This window comes from Symphalangus syndactylus, chromosome 9 (genome assembly GCF_028878055.3).
Source record: "Symphalangus syndactylus isolate Jambi chromosome 9, NHGRI_mSymSyn1-v2.1_pri, whole genome shotgun sequence".
NCBI lineage: Eukaryota > Metazoa > Chordata > Mammalia > Primates > Hylobatidae > Symphalangus > Symphalangus syndactylus.
The window spans coordinates 74,985,916-74,998,492 of NC_072431.2; the positions used below are offsets into that span (position 1 = coordinate 74,985,916).

The window sequence follows — 12,577 nt, forward strand, 5'->3', positions numbered from 1 at the left end:
ACTTTTGGAGGCGGGGGCGGGTGGATCACGATGTCAGATCGAAATCAGCCTAGCCAAGATGGTGAAACCCCGTCTCTACTAAAAATACAAAAATTAGCCAGACGTGGTAGCATGCACCTGTAATCCCAGCTACCCGGGAAGCTGAGGCAGGAGAATGGCGTGAACCCAGCAGGAGGAGGTTGCAGTGAGCCAAGATTGCACCACTGCACTCCAGCCTGGGCGACAGAGAAAGACTCTGTCTCAAAAAAAAAAAAAGAGGAGAAGGCTTTATTCTATCCCAAACTGAAAGGATGATATGTCTTTACCCGGGAGAAGATAACCATCCTGCCCTCCATTCCTACCCCTACATACTGTCCATGTTCTCAGGGTGTACTGTGAGTCCTGGGACCTTCTTTGGGGTCCCCCACCTGCCTGTGGTAATTATGGAGGGACCCAGGGGTTGAGGCAGGGCTGGGGTGTCCCCTTCCAGCCAGGCTGTCGAGGCCCCAACTCTGGGGCAGAGGCAGTGGCAGGGCAGCCAGGGTTGCGCCAGAGCCTGAGCCTGGTGAGGTGGGGTCAGGCAGGGCTGGGAGTCAGGGCAGGGGCAGCAGCAGTGGACCCACTATGCACACATCTTCTCCAAGCTTTGTGTGCAGAACATCCTGCCCATGCTGCCCCAGCAGCTTCAGTTGGCACCTGCCCCAGTCCAGCCTCTGGGACCCACGCAGCGGCTCCCAGCGGCCCTGCACCCACCACCAGCATCCGTTTCACCTGCAGTTGAAGATCCATGAGGTGCCCAGAAGATCATGCAGTCATCAGTCCCATGGAGCAGCCCACCAGGCTGAGCCTCCTCCCACTGGACCGCCCCCCAGCTGGCACCACTGCTGCCCCTGCCCCGACTCAGCTTCGCGTGACTCTCGGGCAGAGGCAGTGGTGGGGCAGCCAGGGCAGCGTCAGAGTCTGAGCCAGGTGAGGTGGGGTCAGGACTCCCGCAGGGCTGGGAGTCAGGGCAGGGGCAGAACAAACCTTGGAGGGGAAGATGTGTGCATAGTGGGCCTGGAGGGTGGCTGTGGCCTGGGGACGGGAAGAAGCAGTGGGCCTGGAAGAGCTGCATGATCAGGGCTGGCACTGGTCCAGGGCGCATGCAGTGAACAGGACAGCGCCTTCTCGGTCTCCAGTTCCCTGAGCCTGTCCTCGGCTTCTCTACCTGTACAGGCAAAGGGGAAGCTGTCCCCATCGCACATGGCACACTTCGGGGTGTTGGGCTTCGGGCTGCAGCTGGAGCATCTTCTCATCTTGCATTTGGGCGCGATGGGGTCCTCCAGTGCGGGATCCATGTCCATGGGGTTCCCTCTGTCCTGACCCCCAAAACCCAGTCAGTTTCTCCTCTTCAGACTCTGCCCCCCAGGTGGCTCAGCCCAGCTCCTGCCTAGAAAGCCTTAGTGTTGGGAGGGGCCATGATGACTGAGGGGCCTGGTAGCTCCAGGTCGTCCACACTTTCAGGTCTCTTGCATCAGAAGGTGGCAGGATCCATTGGGAAGAACCAGGTCGCCTTGGAAGGCGTCCCTGGGCCCCCATCCCCAGGGGGTAGGGGCTGTAGGGGGCCCGCTCTGCTGCCCTGACCAGACTCCTGGGCGTTGAAGGCTCCTGGGCCCAGTAAGAAGGAAGTGGATGCCAAGGTTGAGGAGGAAGCATCCAAGTATGTGGAGGAGGAGGACGGGGTGGGACCATAGACCTTGCCAAAAACTGCAGTTGGATCGGGGGACCCTGGGGGCTCAGGATCCAGGAAGGGGCGGCAGGGGGTAAAGGAGGAAGGAATGACAGGTGCAAATACCTTCCCACCAAAGCCCTTGTTGCCTTCTGGGTCCTCCCCAGAGCTGTCCCCACTCTCAGTTGGTCACCCACTCCTTGAACTTGAGATCAGTGTCAGTGGTGCTAAAGCCATCATCAGCAATGACATCATCACCCCCCTCCTCCTCATGGATGACCATGTGCTCATCACTCGCTATGTCCTCACTGGCCATGTGCTGGGAATGAGCAGCTCAAGTGGGCAGCAGCAGGGCTGCCCACTGGTCACCTCCCTCACCAGGGGCTGCAAAGTGGCCTGGAGCTCCATATGAATAGAAGGCTTTGGGCCAGAGTATGATGCAGTGCCAGACACCACCTGTGTCTGTTCCTGTAGTGCCTGACAGTCCATTTCCCTTCTGTCCAGGCTGTGTACCCCACTGTAGGAGAAGGCTTGGGCCAGGCTGAGCCAGGTTCCCTGACTGTGTGCAGCCATTCTGCCCCACAGAAGCTGCTCCTTGGTATCCGAGCTCTGGAGTGTCTGGGCTGCAACTGACAGGAGCTCAGAGGACACCCCAGGTGCAGTGGCAGTGCCCGTCTCTGACATGCAAACCCTTGTGCCCTCCTGCTAGCCCCTGGCTTGTGGGGTTGGCCTCTGAGCTGGACTTCTTTCGGTCCTTGTTGCAAGTGGGCCACCTTCACCTGGAAGGCCATGTAGTGGTACTTCTGCATCTCATTGGGCCCCAGGGTGTACCACTGCTCGCTCAGGATCTGGCTGACGGTCTAGTTATCCTGATTGGGGTGACCCTGGTGCACCCTGCCAAGGCCTGGTGCCACTTGCTGAAGATTATGACCGCCACTCACGGGCCGCCGGATGTGGTCCTTGTCCCATTTGTTGGGGCTGCATCCATCCTTCTCAGAAGATGAGTCCTGTTCCTTGCGCGGGGCACTGAAGGACTGGGCCTGACGTCATCTGAGTGGCAGAGACAACTGGGTGTCAGGAGACATGATGGAGAGGAAAGCATCATCGTGGTCATTCTCTGTCTCGCTGTCCAGCAGGGGGTTCCCTGAGGGGCCCAGGGCTGCTCCTCTGTGGTGGGAGATGGGCCCTTACCAGGTTCCACCACCCCCAAAGTGTGTGGGGTTCTGGGCCCTGGGCTTTCAGGGCAGGTGGCTTCAGGGGGCCGCCGAGGGTCAGCACTCCCTGTCCCACCTGGTGGACACTCGTGAGCAACAGCTGCTGACTTGGCAGGTTCTTTGCTCTGGTTGGAGGCCACTGAGTGACTGGCAGGTTGCTGGGCCTCACGCGGCTGCAGGGAGGGGTCAGGAAGGGGACAGAGTACCAGGAGAACACAGCCACAGAGCAAGGTTCCATGTTCCTCCACATGAACATGCTGACGCCACCGGAGGCCTCGCTGGACGCAGGCATCAGGGGCCTGTGGGCCAAGTACGTGGTCTGGGCAGGGGGTTCCTGACAGGGGCTCACACCTCCTCAGCCCCCTCCTCAGCCAAGGCACCTTGGACCCACAGAAGGGGGGATGGGAGGGGAGCAGGAGGCCAGGCCTCAAGTTTTGTTTTTTTTTTTTTGAGATGCAGTTTGGCAGGCTGGAGTGCAGTGGTGCGATCTCAGCTCACTGAAACTTCCACTTCCTGGGTTCCAGCAATTCTCCAGACTCAGCCTCCCAAGTATATGCACCTTTACTGCTGAATATTATACATTTTCTTATGCTTTCATGTGATTAATTAGCATTCTTTTGTTTTCTTTTTGAGACAGAGTGTTGCTCTGTCGCCCAGGCTGGAGGGCAGTGGTGTAATCTTGGCTCACTGCAACCTCCATCTCATGGTTTAATTGATTCTCCTGCCTCAGCCCCCTGAGTAGCTGAGATTACAGGCACCCGCCACCACACCTGGCTAATTTTTTGTATTTTTAGAAGGCGTGGGTTTTCGCCATGTTGGCCTGGCTGGTCTTGACCTCCTGATCTCATTTGATCCACCCTCCTCGGCCTCCCAAAATGCTGAGATTACAGGCATGAGCCACCGCACCCAGCTGCTTTCTTTCATTTTTACTTGAAAAACTCCATTAAGCATTTCTTTTAAAGTAGACCTAGTGGTCCTGAATTCCCTCAGCTTTGTTTGTCTAGGGAACATGTTATTTATTCTTTCTTTCTGAAGGATAGCTTTGTCAAATATAGTATTAGTTGCTGGCAGTTTTTTTCTTTCAGCACTTTGAATATATTCTTTAATTCTCTCCTGACCTGCAATGTTTCTTCTGATAAATCTGCTGATAGTTTAATGAAGATTCTCTTGTCGGTGTCATGTCACTTTTCTCTTGCCTCTTCAACATTTTAAAAAATCTTTGACTTTTGACTATTTGATTATATTGTGATTATATATATTTGGTTTTAACCTCTTTAGGAATCTTTAAGCTTCATGGACTTGGATGTCTAAATCTTTCCCATGATTTAGGCAGTTTCAGCCATCCTTTCTTTAAATAAACTTCTTTCTCTTTTCTCTACTTTCCTTCTCAAACTCACAGTGGATTGCCTAATCGTGTCTCATTGGCTTTCTTTTCTCTCTCTTTTTTTTCCAGATGGAGTCTTGCTCTGTCGCCCAGACCAGGGTGCAATGGCGTGGTCTTGGCTCACTGCAATCTCCCACTTGGGCTCTGCAGCCCAGCCTGTCTAGTAACCACTGCCTCCTCAAAGTGACACCTGGCAGATTCTTCTTCCCTTTGAGGGAGAATCATCGTTGTTGCTTCATCACTTCTAAGACATTTTGTAGGGCATGGACAAGTTAAACAGAATGTGCTTACCTGCCTGAGGTCTCACTGTCCCACAGGCTCCTGGGAGAATGCCACAGTGGCCATGCATTGGTTGAGCTTCTCTATAGAACCCAGGGGCTTCAGCCCAGAGCACAGCGTCTAGCCCTAAGCCTAGAGCGGGGAGGGAGTCCCGAACTTCTGCATTCACAGACCACCTCCAGAACTGTTATAACCAAAGGCATCCTGTTCTGTTATTTCACTTAAATCAACATGTTATTTTGTTTTCACTCACTCCTGGCTTTCGCCTTGTGCCGAGCCCATGTATCCATGCAGTCATGTTCACAGGCTAGTTATGTTTTCCTTCTTACACATGAAAATAAATGCATAACTGGTAGAAGCTCTTCCGTGTTTCATATAAGCTGTCACACAGGTAAACCCTGGCCTTTGGCAGTACCCCTGGAAAGATGTTTGCTGGGCATCTGCTCACTATGGCAGGGGTGTCCAAAGAGTGCTGGGGCTCAGCTCAGCAGATGGAGGGGCTCGTTTCCTGCCTCATGCCCAACACCAGAGACTGATGCCGGCCAACTCGCAGGTGTGCCTCTTCTGGACAAGGGCCACCACTGACGGGGTTGGCTGCAGGGGCCTCACTAGGGCAGCCAAATGCTTTAAGAATTAACACTCAGGCTGGGCATGATGGCCAATGCCTGTAATTCCAGCACTTTGGGAGGCCAAGGCGGGCAGATCACCTGAGGTTGGGAGTTCAAGACCAGCCTGACCAACATGGGGAAACCCCTTCTCTACTAAAAATACAAAATTAGCTGAGCATGGTGGCACATGCCTATAATCCCAGCTACTCAGAAGGCTGGGGCAGGAGAATTACTTGAACCCAGGAGGCGGAGGTTGCAATGAGCCTAGATCATACCATTAGACTCCAGCCTGGGCGACAGAGGGAAACTCCGTCTCGAAAAAAAAGAACACTCAGGCCAGGTGTGGTGGCCAATGCCTGTAATCGTAGCACTTTGGGAGGCTGAGGTTGGCTGATCACTTGAGGCCAGGAGTTTCAGGCCATCCTGGCCAACATGGCGAAACCCCGCCTCTGCTAAAAAATACAAAAATTAGCTGGGCATGGTGGCGCATGCCTCTAGTCCCAGCTACTCGGGAGATTGAGGTAGGAGAATCCCTTGAATCTGGGAGGCAGAGGTTGCAGTGAGCTGAGATCACATCACTGCACTCCAGCCTGGGTGACACAGTGACACCCTGTCTCAAAAAAAAAAAAAGAACACTCACCCCCAGGGCATGCTCCCTGCACGTAACCAGGCTGCTCTCCCTCTGCAAGCTTGCACACTGACCCCTGGGCTCCCTTCATGGGCATAGGCCAAGAGACAGTTTGTGGCCTGAAAGAGCACTGGCTTGGGGACAGGCCACCCAGATCTCAGACCTATCTCTGTACTCAATAGCGTGAACAAGTTAGTAACCCTCAGCCTTGATGTTCTCATCTGAAGCAATTTTTAAAAATTTTTTATTGGTGGGGCATGGTGGCTCACTCCTGTAATCCCAGCACTTTGGGAGGCCAAAGCGGGTGGATCTCCTGAGGTTAGAAATTTGAGACCAGCCTGGCAAACGTGGCGAAACCTTGTCTCTACTAAAAATACAAAATTAGCCAGGTGTGGTGGTGTGCACCTGTGGTCCCAGCTACTCTGGAGGCTGAGGCAGGAGAAATGCTTCAACGTGGGAGGTGGAGGTTGCCAAGATCATGCCATTGCACCCCAGCCTGGGCAACAAGAGCAAAACTTCGTCTCAAAAAAAAAAAAAAAAAAAAGACTATATATATATGTATATATATGGCCTTGTTGTAATTCCTCATGTCCTAGCATGCTTGTGTTTGGGTGTGTTTGGAGGGGTGTTACCTGGATGAAACTCTGGGAGATGCCTCTGCTTTTTGGGCTGCCCGTGTATAAATCTTTCCATAAGGGGAGCACTCAATAGTGTTTATTCACCTCCCCCACCCCAACCCTCCCAACCAATTTTCATTCCTCTTTTCTTCCTTTTCTCTGCTCTCACTTGAAGGGTGCCTGCCAAGTGTAGGCACAATCAGAACACCCCGGGCAAAGATGATTTCCCTTTTCTTTGGATAGACTCACTGGCAGAGATAAAATATATTCTCTAGATTCAAAAAGATATTTGTGCACCCGTGTTCATAGCAGCATTACTCACAATAGCCAAAAGGGGGAAGGAACCAAGTGTCCATCAACAGAAGAACGGATGACAAGATATGGTCTATCCTGACAATGGAAGATTCTTCAGCCTTAAAAAGGATGGCAGGCTGGGCGCAGTGGTTCACATCTGTAATCCCAGCACTTCGGGAAGCTGAGGCAGGCAGATCACTTGAGGTCAGGAGTTCGAGTCCAGCCTTGCCAACATGGTGAAATCCCACCTCTACTAAAAATATAAAAATTAGCCATTAGCCAGGTGTGGTAGTGCACGCCTGTAATCCCAGCTACTCAGGAGGCTGAGGCAGGAGAATCGTTTGAACCTGAGAGGCGGAGGTTGCAGTGAGCCAAGAGCATGCCACTACACTCCAGCGTGGGTGACAGAGCGAGATCTCCATCTAAAAAAAAAAAGATGACATTCCGACACATACCACAATGTGAATACACCTTGACAACATTGTGCTAAGTGAAATAGGCAGACACAAAAGGACAGATACTGTATGAGTCCGCTTATATGAGTATCCTAGTCAGATTCATAAAGACAACATAGAACAGAAGTTTCCAGGAACTAGGGGAAAATAGGAATGAGGAGCTTAGTGTTTAATGGGGGCAGAGTTTCAGTTTGGGAAGGAGAATAGTATTCTGGAGCCTGGGCTCACACCTGTAACCCCAGCACTTTGGGAAGCCGAGGCAGGCAAATCGCTTGGGCCCAGGAATTCAAGACCAGTCTGGGCAACATGGAGAAACCCTGTCTCTACAAAAAAATTATCCACGCGTGGTGACATGCGCCTGTAGTTCCAGCTACTCGAGGGGTTAAGGTAAGAGGATCACCTGAGCCTGGGAGGTCAAAGTCGCCGTCCAGCCTGGGTGACAGAGTGAGACCCTATCTAAAAATAAAATAAAAGCTGGCCAGAGTTTCAGACCAGCCTGGCCAACATGATGAAACCTTGTCTCCACTAAAAGTACGAAAATTAGCCAGGTGGGGTGGCGGGCACCTGTAGTCCCAGCTACTTGGGAGGCTGAGGTGGGAGAATGACTTGAACCCTGGAGGCAGAGGTTGCCGTAAGCCAAGATCGCACCACTGCACTCCAGCCGGGGTGACAGAGTAAGACTCTGTTATTAAAAAAAAAAAAAGAGTTCTGGAGATGTATGGTAGTGATGGTTGCCCAACACCATGAAACTGTAATGTTAGAAATGGTTGTGATGGAGAATTTTATATGTATTTTAGCACAATTAAAATATACATATATGATAATGTATTTATGCATCTAAACCAGATGCTGAGAGACAGGAAGAGGAGCTGGTGAAGGCATGCAGTGCCTGAGGGGGACAGTCCCCTGCCCAGAGTCCTGGGAAGGCTGGCCACTGCTCTCTGCAGACGGAGCTGGTTGTCCTGGCTGCCCTGGACTCCATTAAAGGCAGGTGCGCACACAGCCACTAGAGGGCAGCATGGGCCGGCGAACGGGGAGCCTGGGCATGAATGATTTCAGGGCTCACCCCGGTCCTCAACTTCTCCAAATGTAAGAGGGGAAGGGTCATTCCGGCCCCACCCACCACGCATGGTTGCAGTGAGGCTGAGAGGAGAGAACAGATCGCAAAACTAGAAAGAGTCCAGCCAGGGCCGGGCGCGGTGGCTCACGCCTGTAATCCCAGCACTTCGGGAGGCCTAGGCAGGTGGATCACCTGAGGTCAGGAGTTTGAGACTAGCCTGACCAATATGGTGAGACTCTCGTCTCTACTAAAAACACAAAAATTAGCCAGGTATGTTGGCATGCACCTGTAGTCCCAGCTACTCAGGAGGCTGACACAGGAGAATCGCTTGAACCCGGGAGACAGAGGTTGCAGTGTGCCAAGATCATGCCACTTCACTCCAGCCTGGGGGACAGAGCTAGACTTCATCTCAGAGAAAGACTCTGTCAAAAAAAAAAAAAGAAAGAAAGAAAGAAAGAAAGTGGCCAGCCTGGGCAACATAGAGAAACTCCGTCTCTACTAAAAACAGAAAAATTAGCCGGGTGTGGTGAGCACCTGTGGTCCCAGCTACTTGAGAAACTGAGGTGGAAGGATCACGTGAGCCTGGGATGCAGAGGTTGCAGTGAGCTGAGATCGCGCCACGCCACTGCACTCCAGCCTGGGCCACAGAGCAAGACCCTGTCTCCAAAACAAAACAAAAAAACTAGAAAGTGAGTGATATGGATGTGGAATTGCTGCAGCTGTCCTGAAGACATGCCCTTTTGGAGGGAGACCTATGTCAGGAGACTGAATTCATCGGCTGAAACCCCCACTGCTAGGAGAGGCCCACCTAGAAGTCCCCATGCTGCTACCCTGCAATTCCATACTTGGGCACAGTAAGCACAGAATCAGAGATGGGACAAAGGACAGCACGGCGCAGTGGGGAGCCCTGAGCCTTTCTGATGGTTACCCTGTCCCCAGGGACCCCTTTCCTGAGGGCATACCCAGGTGTGAACTTCACCCAGCACAGGCCAGCCCCTCCAGGGCAACCCAAGCCCCTCCCTACCCTGCTAGAGAGACAAATGGTGGAAATGGGGAATTGAATGGAGAGCCTAGGGGACCGGGATGGGGAGAGGGGAGGAGGCTGGGATGATAAGTAAGAATTGCAGGGACTAAAGACATTTTCCAAGAAATGTTCTCCTCACTTCAATGTAGTTTAGGTAACAAAATAATCTATGAAGTAGCAATATGGACATCCTCAAAGAGGAGGAAGCTGCACATCAGAGAGCTGGTATAACTGCACAAGGCTGCACAGCAGAGACAGAATCAAAGCAGGTCCAGTGAAAACTCTATAAGCCTCCACTACAGACCCACTTCAGAAATCCACATTCTAGAATGTTCCAGAACAGATCGTGTAACACAGGTGCCAAAGTACAACTGAAAAATAAACTTAAATGTCTTGAGCTCTGCCTTTTTTTTTTTTTTTTTTTGAAACAGGATCTCACTCTGTTGCCTAGGCTTGAGTACAGTGATGCAAACACGGCTCACTGCAGCTTTGATAATCTCTTGGGCTCAAGCAGCCTTCCTACCTCAGCCTCCCAAATAGCTGGGACTCCAAGCATGCACCACCACACCTGGCTAATTTTTAAAATTTTCTGTAAAGATGGGGTTTTGCCATGTTGCTCAGGCTGGTCTGGAACTCTTGGCTTCAAGCAATTTTCCTGCCTCGACCTCCCAAAGTGCTGGGATTACAGGAGTGAGTCACTGTGCCCAGCTAAGACCTGCATCATTTTTTTTTTTTTTAGAAATGAAGTCTATGTTGCTCAGGCTGGTCTTGAACTCCTGAGCTCAAGTGATCCTCCTGCTTTGGCCTCCCAAAGTGCTAGGATTACACGCATGAGCTATCGCGCCAAGCCAAGACCTGCATCTTAAGAGGGGGAGTTTGGACTACAGGCCTCTTGTTTGCAAGTGAGATATAATTTTCCCAATCCATCCAGAAAGGTCCTTGTATCCTATATGACTCATACTAATTCTCAGAGAGTGATCATCACATTAGAGACTCTGGAGTGTACCCCGCTCATAACCTTCCTTCTGCAGAAAAAAATGTGATTCAGCAGAAAATAATGCACTATCTACACACAGCACACCCTTCCTGGTTATCAGATTCTAGCCTTTTGTTGTCTTTGAGCTACTTTACAGCTCTGTAAATTGTAGGCAAATGATATATTGCCCTGTCTAGTAGAGGTTCTCCCTCGCTCTCTTGTTGAAAAACCAGTTTCCATTTGCACATTCATTTCACTATTCCTGACCTGTGAATGTGACTGTTCTTAGCTGCCCTTTTGGGCTGGTTATAACATCACCTGGCCTCCTTATGAGTTAAATAAAATGGTTTTTTTTTTTTTTTTTTTTTTTGAGACGGAGTCTCACTCTGTCGCCCAGGCTGGAGTGCAGTGGCGCGATCTCGGCTCACTGCAAGCTCCGCCTCCTGGGTTCACGCCATTCTCCTGCCTCAGCCTCTCCGAGTAGCTGGGACTACAGGCGCCCGCCACCACGCCCGGCTAATTTTTTTTGTATTTTTAGTAAAGACGGGGTTTCACCGTGGTCTCGATCTCCTGACCTCGTGATCCGCCCGCCTCCGCCTCCCAAAGTGCTGGGATTACAAGCGTGAGCCACCGCGCCCGGCAACAAAATGGTTAATACCTATTCATTTTCTATCTATGTGAGAGTCATAATTTCACCTTTTTTTGAAAATGATCTTGCAACACTTCCTTCATCAGGTGTTTATGACAGCTCCTTTAGGCCAGAAGAGGTGGTGGGGTCCCTTGCAGGGCATCCCATGAAGTGGAGTTAAGAGCAGCCGGCAGGTAGCCTCTGTTCCCCAGGGCAGTCTCTGAATGGGAAGGGAGGCAAGGGGAGGAGGAAGAGAAGAGGGACGGGTTCTTCCCAGTGGATGGGACAAGGTCTTAGCAAGAGCTAGATTCTTAGGCTGGGTGAAGTGGCTCATGTCTATAATCCCAGCACTTTGGGAGACAAAGCAGGGGCATCACTTGAGCCCAGGAGTTCTATTTCAGCCCGGGCAACAGAGCAAGACCGCATCTCTACAAAAAACAACAACAACAACAACAACAACAACAACAAAAAAAAAACAAACAGCCCGGCGCAGTGGCTCATGTCTGTGATCCCAGCACTTTGGGATGCTGAGGCAGGTGGATCATCTGAGGTCAGGAGTTCAAGACTAGCCTGGCCAACGTGGTGAAACCCTGTCTCTACCAAAAGTACAAAAATTAGCCAGGCATGGTGGTGGATGCTTGTAATCTCAACTACTCAGGAGCCTGAGGCAGGAGAATCACTTGAACCTGGGAGGCAGAGGTTGCAGTGAGCCAAGATTGCGCCATTGCACTCCAGCCTGGGCAAAAAGAGCAAAAACTCCGTCTCAAAAAAAAAAAAAAAAAAGAAACAAACAAAAACTGGATTATCTCTCTGGTTAAGCTCCTAGCCAGCCATTTGACCTTGACTTTTAACAAGGTCTTTAAGTTTTAAAGGTAAGGAATGGTGTCAACCTCTTTAAGTTTTGAGGGTAAGGAAGGGTGTCAAAACTAACATTTATTTCCTGAGCTCTTGTTTGTCTTGTCTGGGGTGAGGCTGGAGAGGTGGGATGATTGACTACACTGGACAAGAAGCTAGGTTTCAGCAGTTAGGCAGTCTGCCTGGGATCAAGGCTCCTGATGGCGATACTGACAGTAATAACAACAGCAGCAGATACCATTTCTTTGGCACGCATATACCTATATGTATTATCTCATTTAGTCCCCACCACTGCCTGGAAGGAAGGATTAATCTATGATCCCATCATTCAGACAGGAAGACAAAGGCTCAAGGTCACACCACATAGATTCTGGTTCTAAATTTAGCCAAGTAATAAACCCTTTATTCCACTGCCTTTGCCTCCTAGATGTGACAGGGCAATCCTTTGGCCATTGAATCACTTTTTTCCTCACCTGTAAAAGAGAGAGAATTATTACTTTGATCATCACACGTAAAGGAATGCAATGGCAGATGACCAAATGCCATGTGGTTTCTTGAGCTGGATTCTGGAAAGGAAGAAGGGACATTAGTGGAAAAGCTGGTGAAATCCCAATAAAGTCTGGAGTTTGGTGAATCATGTTGTACCAATGTCAGTTTCCTAGTTTTGACAAATGTGCCATAGTTGCGTGAGATGTTAATGGAAGGCAAACTGATGAAGCGTGTAAGAAAACTTTCTGTATGATCTTTGCAATGTTTCAGTAAATCTTTTTTTTTTTTTTTTTTGAGATGGAGTCTTGCTCTATCCCCCAGGCTGGAGTGCAGTGGCATGATCTCTGCTCACTGCAACCTCCGCCTCCTGGGTTCAAGC

The 12,577-nt window shown here is 50.8% G+C and overlaps 1 pseudogene; it reads right to left on the bottom strand.

Annotated features, from left to right (window-relative positions):
- Positions 1-1,408: 1,408 nt before the first annotated feature.
- Positions 1,409-8,274, bottom strand: LOC129490723 (protein capicua homolog; annotated as a pseudogene).
- Between the last annotated feature and the right edge of the window lie 4,303 nt (positions 8,275-12,577).